Source organism: Neopelma chrysocephalum, unplaced genomic scaffold (genome assembly GCF_003984885.1).
Source record: "Neopelma chrysocephalum unplaced genomic scaffold, ASM398488v2 Primary Assembly neopelma1_97, whole genome shotgun sequence".
Taxonomy (NCBI): Eukaryota; Metazoa; Chordata; class Aves; order Passeriformes; family Pipridae; genus Neopelma; species Neopelma chrysocephalum.
In genome coordinates this window covers 607,238-617,523 of record NW_020897760.1, presented here as the reverse complement: position 1 = coordinate 617,523, position 10,286 = coordinate 607,238, and positions in this window count along the sequence as shown.

The following is a 10,286-nucleotide window of genomic DNA, read 5'->3' as shown; positions in this document are numbered from 1 at the left end:
ACCTGGTCTAGTGGAAGATGTCCCTGCCCTTGGCAAGGTTTGGAACAAGATGACCTCCAAGGTCCCTTCCAACCCAAAGCATTCCAGGATTCTATGATTCTGTGTTGCCATTCACCTGCACCCACCAGCAGTGGGAGCAGTGGCCAAGCAACTGCTGCTCTCCCAACCTTCCTTTGGATAGACAAAAAAAACTATCCTAAACACTTTCCAAAAAACCTTCCCCAAGCCCCAACTGTGGGATTGTAAAGGTAGGGGAATCACAGCCCAGTGACATGAGGGAAGAATACCAGCTGAGAAAATTCTGGGAAAACACTGCAAATGTCTTTGCCTTCATCCATGTGAGTTGTGGGAAGGCTTCAGAGTGGGGTCCTGAGGGAAGAAGGGACTCTTCAAAAGATTTACATGTGGGATCTTGGTATTGTCCTTCCTGTCCCTTCTTAATATGGAAAATCAACCCATTTCCCTGCATGGAGAAACAGAGGCTAGTTGGCAGCCATGGGGATGGTGTGTGGGGAGCTGTGGTGGGTTCATGTTTTTTTGTTAATGCATGTTTCCTAAATAAATAAACACTGTATTCCCTGTGAGGGTGTTCCTTAAGCCACACACCTCCCCTTTGGGGTCCCTTTGGCTTCCCTGGATGGGCTGAGGGGGTGCCCATGGCCCCCTGGCCAAGCCCCCAGTGTTCCACAAGCTGCATCCCTGTTGCTCCATGAACAAGTCCCATCGGCAGCCACCTCAGTTCAGGGGGTTAAAATTTATTAACTAAAAATCAATCAGAATAAAAAGAGTCCTGTGTGCTGCAGGACACAACTCACCCCCTGACGACCATCACTGCACTGCAGAAGGAGCCGCAGCACCCGGTCGTTGCTGCATGTCACCGGCCAGCCCAGTGCTCATGGAATATTAAAGCTTTGGAAGCAAAATGGCCAGTGACAAATAGCTGGACCTGGAGCAAGCAAACAGTGTCATTCCTCACATGGCTGTCCCACTGCTGGGGTTGCCAAGCTCTGCAGACACACTGAGCCCTGCACAGGGATGGCAGCAGAGAGGAAAGTTGTGTAGACGCCGGCGGCCACATGAATGAACTTGGGAGATGAATACTCCTCTCCTTCCATCAACACCTTTCAAGCAGACTGGGAAGAAAGGAAAAGGAAAAAAGAATCTAAGAAAAGGACAAAATTATGGGAAGGGGATGAATCAGGGTACTTTTCTGTGGACACACAAGAGGCCTTGGTCACCCCAGGAGCCACCAGGGCAGTGTGTGCTTGGAAATTAAAAGCATTCTTGGAGCAGGGGAAAAAAGAAAAATCTGTGTAAAGTGATTTAGTTCTGGCCAATGAGCTGGGTAAAACTTTATTTGCTAGAAAAGTGATTTAATGTGTACCATAGGTAACTTACGTTCATAAGGGCTGGGGTGTGCTGGCATCATCAGGGAAGGCAGAGGTCGGATCCCTGTTGGCATCAGGAACTAATGAGATGCCCAGGGAGGTCTTAGCCCCGATTCCCTTGTGGTGCAGAGGGAGATGCTCCCAAAGCGAGGCTGTGGGCAAGGCACGGTGCTCATAGGGGGATGTGCCCCCCCCTGCACCCCACTGAGTTTATCTGATAACTTGTGATTTCTGACAATTTATAATCTATAGGGAGACCTTAGAGCCCCTCCCAGTGCCTGAACGGGTTCCAAGAGAGCTGAAGAGGGACTTTGGACAAGGGTCTGGAGTGACAGGTCAAGGGGGAATGGCTTCCCACTGCCAGAGGGCAGGGTTAGATGGGATGTTGGGAAGGAATCCTTCCCTGTGAGGGTGGTGAGGCCCTGGCACAGGTTGCCCAGGGAAGCTGTGGCTGCCCCATCCCTGGAAGTGTTGAAGGCTAGATTGGATGGGGCTTGGAGCCACCTGGGATAGTGGAAGGTCTCCCTGTCCATGGCAGGGGGTGGAATGAGATGATCTTCAAGATCCCTTCCAACCCAAACCAGTGTGTGATTCTATGATTTCCAACTATGGAAGTTCCCCTGGGCTGTGGCTGTGAGCCACACCTCTGCTCAGACAGCAAATCTCAAAAAGGGTAGTCTGACAGAGGAAAGATCCTGGTAACTAATTCTGCTTGTGAATGGGAGGATCTCAAGGCACTCCGAGGCACTAACGAGGCTGCCAGACCCCCTCGAGCCCTTCTGGGTGGCATTTTAACGTGGCTGACATTTTCCACGCTCCCTCCTTGGTCTTCTGGCTGTGATATAAATTTTCTTGGAGTTCTGCTCTGTTATTTGCATGCATCTACATGCTGTTTGTTTTTACACAGTGACCTACATAACTCATTTTAATACGTACCAAGGTGGCAGGGTTGGGCTGGAGGGGTGTTGGTGGGATGCAGCAGCTCAGATGCAAGGAATCCATCATTTCTCTGTTTTGGGAGAGGCAATGGGGGCAATGGCATCCCCTCCCCTCACTGTCCTGCTAAAGCCCTCCGTGCTGGTGGAAACAGTGTCAGGCAATTTACATCGGTTGCCAAAACCATGGATGAACTCTTCTTAACTGTCAATTTTAATAAAATATTAATTTTTAAATTTAATTTGTCTCCTCTGTTCTCTTCCCTGTTTGCTCATTGTGAGATAACGATTCCTGTTAGCAGAAACATAGCGATGCTCCAGGAGTACCCAGCTGTGAGAAGGGTGGGGGGGTTCCCTCAGGTCACACAGTTCCATATATGTGGGAATATGTATTTTCTTCTCCAATTTGTCCACATGTAAGAGCCATCAGGATGTGCTGCAGAGTTACTGAATCTGCCTATTCTTCACTTAATATTAAATATTAGCAATTAAATATTAATAAATATTATGTGAAATGGAGTTTGCTCTGATTTGGGAAAGTCATAGAATCATAGAATGGTTTGGGTGGAAAGGGACCTCAATGCTCATCCAGTTCCAACTCCCTGCCATGGGCAGGGACACCTTCCCCCAGACCAGGTTGCTTCAAGTCCTGTCCAACCTGGCCTTGGACACTTCCAGGGATGGGGCAGCCACAGCTTCTCTGGGCAACCTGTGCCAGGGCCTCATCACCCTTACAGGGAAGAGTTTCTTTCTGATGCCTAAACCTACTCTCTTACAGGGAAGAGTTTCTTTCTGATGCCTAAACCTACTCTCTGTCAGTTTAAAACCATTCCCCCTTGTCCTGTCACTTGTGATATTCTCCAGTCTGGATGTTTCTGGCAACTCCACCACACCTGTGTTCCTGGCTGGTGGAGCAGTCCCAACCCAGCCCTTCCCCAGCCCCTGAGAGTTCACCCTTTGCAGGTAGTTCACCCTTTCAGAGCAGCCCAAGGGCTATCCCTGATCCTCCTTAGCCAAAAAATAATAATAAGCCCCATGCTACTATATTTTGGCAGGGTCTTGGCCCCAGTGCCTCGAGCAATGGCTGGAGAGAGGAGCTGGCCCCATGCCTGGTCCTGCTGCAGACACTCTGAGTGCTGCGTGTCCTTCATCTGGCCCATTTCAGCTGTAATTGCAACAGCCTGAACCACCACACGGCTTTCTGTGCTGATATTTCATGACATTTTATGTCCATAATCTGCATGTTATTTTTAGCAAACTTTCTCCCTGGGACAGCCTCATGTGCACCACATCTTGTTCCCATGAACATGTGCTGCAGTTGGGAGAGGTTTGCTTATTTTTCTGATTTTTAAAATTTTTTTCTCAGTCAAGACCAGGTTTTGAATTGCAGAAGCAACACACAACCCCCATCATATTTTTCTTTCTTTTCACAAGGCTGTTTAAAAGGGGGATAAAAAACCCCAAAAGCAAAGGCAAGCAAGGTGGTCCAGCTCCTGTTTCCAGGCATTTCCTTGCTTGAGATGCTCTGGGGTGAGTTAGCATCACCCTCCAAAAGAAATAGCATCCTTCTTGGGTGGAAATAGCATTGTTCTTGGTGGAAATAGCATCATTCCTGTGGAAAGATGCTCGTTCTTCGTGGAAACAGAATTGTTCTTGGTGGTAATGCATCATTCTTGGTGGTAAAAGCATCATTCTTGGAGGAAATAGCATCGTTCCTGGGTATTTTGGGAACAAGACAATTCCTTGGTCTTTTGGGAATGGTTTGCTGTGGCTCGTGGAGCTGCTGGCACATGTGGGGCTGCAATGAGCATTGTCCTTTTGGGTGTTTTTTAGGAACTGTGGCTCCAAACTCCATGCATGTGGGAGACGCACTTCTTGCCTGGAGACTCTCAGTTCCTTGGCAGGGGAAATCCTGAACTTTGAAACTTAGGTCGGCCTTAACTGTTTGGTGGAGAAGATGTTCCCTAAGAAAATGGTGTTTTACTAATTCAAAGCAATTGTGGAAATCTGCTGTTTGGAATGTGGATGCTGGCCTTGGGAGGACACTTTCCCATGTGGTCTGTATAGGAAGGAGGTGGTCCATGCAAGGAGGGTGGTGTACATGCAGGGAGGATGGGGTGGTCCATGCATGGAAGATAGCATCAGAGAATGGTGCCAGACTCTTTCCAGGGGTGCCCAGTGACAGGATGAGGAGCAACGGCCATAAACTAAAACACAACAAGTTTCACCTCAACATGAGGAAGAACTTCTTTATGTGGAGGGTGGCAGAGCACTGGAGCACTCTGCCCCCAGGGAGGGCATGGAGTCTCCCTCTCTGGAGACATTTCAAACCCACATGGACACATTCCTGTGTCACCTGTTTAATTAGAGGGATTGGAATGGAGGATTTCCAGAGGTCCCTTCCAACCCAAAGAGCTCTGTGGAACTGTAAAATCCCCTGCCTTGGTGCTGCCTGTGCCATCAGACAGGGAGAGTTTGTAAAACATAGGAGAAGAATTTGTTTAACTTTGGGTCTCACTTGGCCACCTTCCCAACAGTCCTGTGCCTGATGCCCCAGAGCAGGAGGAGCAACATGACCCACAAATCCATCCTGGTTCCTCTGCTCCTGCACGTGCCAGCTGTCTCTGATGGGACTCCCGAACCCAGGGATACAGCAGGGACATGTGGTGACACATGGCAAAGCACAACCTTGAACAGCACCCGCTGCAAGCAGTGTTGGGCAGCAGCATGAGCTCCACACAACACAGCTGGATCCTGGTTGAAAGCTCTTCCCGAGTGCTTGGAGCAACAAAACCTCTTTTTTTCTGAGTCCTCGTTGTGTCCTAATGAAGGAATAAAATAAACATTTGGTAACAAATCCAGCATATGGTTATTGTTTGCTGCAAGGACAGGGGAAAACATGACTCCATAGCTGGGCGAAAAGGCTGCAGCTGCACTATCGCATTACCGCGCTTTATTTAATAAACCCTCGTCCTGCCAGCCTTAACGAAATTTCTCCTTCCCCTCCAGCCCTCAGAGGTGGTTTTGGTGCCTTCTGCCGCGATGGCCACGGCAGGGTCGCATGTGCCCTTCGTTAGCCGAGGAATCTGCTTTCAATTCTGGCCCTTCAGATTGTATTTTCACAGTGATTCATTAGTCAGCGAATGCTGACAAGCTGCTGTAAGTGTGCCATCTCCCGCATTGTTTATATGCAAGTGCAGCGCCCAAAATGATTTATTTAGGTTTTAATTAAAATTTGTGGATAGACCAGTGAGTTTTAGCAGTGCCGGTTCTAATTTGCGGTTGCAAAGGAAAAAAAAATAAAATAAAAAAATCAATAAGCTTGTAGCATTTATATTTTTAGAGTTACCTCGGGTGGTGGTGACCTGCTGGTCACTGGCCCCAGCCGTGCCACCTACAGTCGGCAGAGATGTAACACCTTTGGTTCCCACATCAAGGAACACACCTGGAATTCCTCTAGCAGGTAAATTGGTGTCCCGTGAGTGATGTCCTGATCACCCCAACACCGGACTGAGCGCTGAGCAGATGCAGAACTGCAAAAATTTGAGGGCATATCACAGAATCACACACTGGTTTGGGTTGGAAGGGACCTTGAAGATCATCTCCACCCCCTGCCATGGACAAGGACACCTTCCACTATCCCAGGTTGCTCCAAGCCCTGTTCAACTGGCCTTCAACACTCCCAGGGACGGGGCAGTCACAGCTTTTCTGGGCAATCTGTGCCAGGGCCTTGCCACCTTCACAGCCAAGAATTTCTCCCCAATATCCCATCTAACCCTGCCCTCTGGCAGTGGGAAGCCATTCCCCCTTGCCCTGTCTTGTCTCTCTCCAGCTCTCTTGGAGCCCCTTTAGGCACTGGAAGGGGCTCTAAGGTCTCCCCAGAGCCTTCTCTTCTCCAGGCTGAACACTCCCAACCCTTCCATTATGGCTCCAGAGCAGAGGGGCTCCAGCCCTCGGAGCATCTCCATGGCCTCCTCTGGACTTGCTCCAGCAGGTCCACATCCTTCTTATATTTAATTATACTCTAATTTAATTAATATCCTTCATATATTTAATTGCCTGTGCAGGATCACAGCAGCGCCCAGGAGGAAGATGGGTAACATGGGGAGGTGGCTGAGCCCTGAGGTCCCATGAGGAGGGTGAGTGACTTGTTGCTTGAAAGAAGAAGTTATGATTTAAAAATACTTTAGAGGGTGTGGGTCACCTTCTCCAAAATAATCTTTGTGCTTTCCCCACTGTTAGCATCTCTCATTTCCTCATTTATGTTTCTGGTAACTTTTCATGACTCCAAAAGAACAACTGGGAGTGGAAGGACAAAGAGTGGTTGAGCTGGTGAAGCTTCAGGGGTATCTCTGCCCTCCTCACCCAGTGGGATCCCCTGAACAACCTCCCCAAGTGAGGGACGATGTGTTGCTCTTGCTGGATGGAGATTTTCTTGCTGCTCATGACATCAAGATGAGTATTTATAAGTTGTAATAAAGCCCTAAGAGACTAAACTTGTGTTCCCCCTCCCCCAAATTATGAAAGTTAGAAGCCTTTCTTGGCCTAAAACCTCAGAGAAGTCTCAGAGAAGTCCCTGCTGTACCTGATGTAAATATGTATTAATTAAAGCACTTTGGAAATGCAGAGTATTGACCTAACAGGCCGTAATGGCTCTTCTTGAGCAATTACAATCTATCATCCAGCTCCAGACTTCGGGAGGGATTTTTTTCAGAGGCGTGTTATTGACCTGATGGCCCCGGGCGGTTTCCTCCCTCGCACAGACCCTTCCTGCCCCAGGGCTTGCATCCTTCCCGGGGAAATCGTTAGAGAGGGAGGCCCTAAATCCCTTAAAATTAATAAATAGGATGTATTCCATCCTGCCCTCTCCCTGTCATGAGCCTCCTCTCCAACTCTCCATCTCTGAGGGCACTTTTGAGACTTCCAACCCACCTGCAGACCCCAGGAAAGACCCAGAGAAAAATATTTATATATAAAAGAAAACCTTTGTGCTTTGCAGTGGTGGAAACCCTTCTCAAATATAGCATTTGTCTCCTGAGACTTACACCTTCTAATTTAATTTTCCTCTAAATCAAACAGTGCATTAATCCCCAATAGAAAACACGTTCCAGTTGCACAAACAATATTTAAATGGTATAATAGGGACATCTTTTATAAATACTTCTAACAAATCCTGAAAAAACCCAAATGTGTGGGCTATAATTAATAGAAATGCCAAGTGCCAGCTAACCAGGAAAACTCCAGCATCATAAATCTGCCCCGAGCCTTCTCACACATGCTGATGGATGGGGACTTGCAGCTTAAATATTTAACAATCAATAATTCAAATACCTATCCTACCCTATTAAATTTGTCACATTTATTTATAAATGCAACATCCAGCTGAAGTTTCTTTACAAGTTGGGCCTCTTCCACCCAATAACAATATGCAAAATTTTGAAAGTGTTGGAAGGGAAAAAAAGGAGACGGAATATGAAATTTCTATGGGGAAATGAGGAACAATGTGGGGGAAAATTAAACCCCATATCCCAAAATAGTTGGCTGCATCTCCTTCACCCTAATGGGTTTGGATAATGCAATGTGCAGGCAGGTGCTGTGTCATATGAATCACATTTATAGGAACATTTTCCAATTTCTTCGCCGCCCAAGGCAGGGAGCTGCTGTTCATCCTCCACAGATGAATATTTCTGTGGCACAGGGTGGGCTGCGGCCCCTGCCCCCACATTGCCTCCAGTCCAGAGCAAATCCTGCAAAACAATGAAAAACCCTGGAGAAAGGGGTGGGTTTGGGCCTGACCTGAACCGCAGCGATGCTTTGCTTTGCCTTGCCTTGTGGGAGGCTAGAGAGGATATAAGTAAATAAGTAAGTAAATAAATACATACTGGGTGCAGCGCTGCCAAGCGAGAGGATGATGATGATGATAATAACAAATGTTAATAAAAAGAATAATGAAATTGGATCTTTCCAGTTTGCAGCACCAGCAGCCTGACGCTGTATCACAAAGGTTTTTGGGAAAGCAGGATGACTGCATGGTTTATCAGATGGTTCCTCTCCTTGCCAATGGCCTCCATAAAAATAACACCAATGGGGAAAGCTGTGCTCTGTTTCCATTGATCTGGAGGAAGAGGAGGTGGCTCAGAGCATCCCACGTGCTGCTCGAGACTTGGCCATGCCTCCAGTTGCCTGTGGCATGGAGTGTTACTTGGCCCCTGAGCATCATTGATTTCAAAGGAACACCAAATCTGACCCAAAAGGTCATGAAACTCCTGGATCCAAACTTCTGGAAGGATTTAAAAAAGCCATGGATGAGGGGTGAGTGGTGTTGATCGTGGTCCCTGTCCCTACCACAGTGTGCCTGTGGGCCCGAATTACAATGGTATAAATCTCTGTGGCAAAATTTATTGCCAGAATTTATCAGCTCCAGTTTCTGAATGGCCAAGCAGTTAATTTTGAGATGAAGTGGTGCCATTTTCATCAATACCTGTGTGCTAACTGCCCATCAAAACATGCAGCTGCAGTTAATAGTGTGTTGCTGAAGTAGTGAACCAATAAATATTTCTAGTCTTGGCTTGTTTTCGGCAGACGTTGGACAAACCCACCGCCTTGGTAATATTTCCTGAGTCCTGTTCTTGATGCATCAACAGGAACATTTACGTTTAAGGAGGCAATTAAGTAACCAGGTCTCCTTCTGAGCAGAGCGAAGCACTCACGTTTCCCGGCCTAAACCCTACCCCGTGCTTTTTCCACTCCAAGTTTTTGATTTCTGTTAGCAGCTATTGCGTATTCCTCCTGCGTCCCGAGCCAGGCTGACACATTTTGATAGCGATAAATAATAAATGGGATTTATTTCCTTAGATGCTGATGGGGACCTTTTCTCCTGCAGGAAGAAAGAGAAAGCGAGAAAGTAGGAGTGAAAGAAAAGGTGAAAGAAAAGTATGAGGAAAGCAGGAGACGGTCCCCAAGCCCTGGACCGCGCTTGCTCCACTCCCCGCACAACTGTCACCTGTGTGGGGCAGGATTCAGCTGCCCTCCTGCACCCTCCTCGTTCCTCCACCAAACCCAGGGCAGCCTCAGCCAATGCCCTCAATAATAAAGGGAATAAGTAAATCATAGTGAATGATTTTTGTAGGGGGGCGGTGGATGAGAGCACAGGGAACAGGCACTGGCGTGGAGCTGTTGGAGACGTGGTGATGGGCAACACCTTCCCTGTGTATTGTCACTGCACTTTTTTAAAAGCAGATTTTAATTTTAATTTTTCTGTGTGTATTTGTGCAGTGATGTGCAGTGGTGGGTCCCTATCCCTCCCACCCATCCCTGCACCTCCTGTGATCACGGCCACTGCTTGAAGAAAGCATCCAGATCCCACAGCACCAAGGAGCAGGCTGGCCCATGCCTGGGCTCACTTCCAAACCAAAGGGACACCACAATCATTTAGGTTGTTTTTGCAACCTCAAGATAAATTTTCTGCCCAGTTTGGGCAATGGGCACAGGCTGAGCACCTCCACCCCGCCTCCTTCGGCCTCTTTCCTCCCAGTGCTTGCAGGGGTGAAAGGGGCAATGCTGCTGGCAAGCCCCTGTCTGGGGTACTGTGTTTTCTTTGAGGACAGATTTGGCTTTTCCTTACTGTCTAGTCTCCTTTATGAGAAAAAAAAGCCAAGTTGAACAGGGTCCAAGCTGTCCTCAGCTGCCACATTGTGAATTGGTGCCAGCAGGGCCCATGTCTGAGGCAGTGACCAGGACACAGCGAGGGGCCCCTGGGGACAGTGACATTAGAGCTGTGCCCAGTCTGACCCTCCCACCCTGGCCTTGTAGCCAAAACCAAAACTCGGTGGAGGTGTGAGAAAGGAAATACCAGCAGTTTATGAGTGTCAGGCAGCTATTTGTTACAAAACACTCATTTCCCCCCAAATAAAATGGAAGAGCTGGTGCTGCAGTTGGTGTTGCCCAAGGAAGGGCTGAGGAT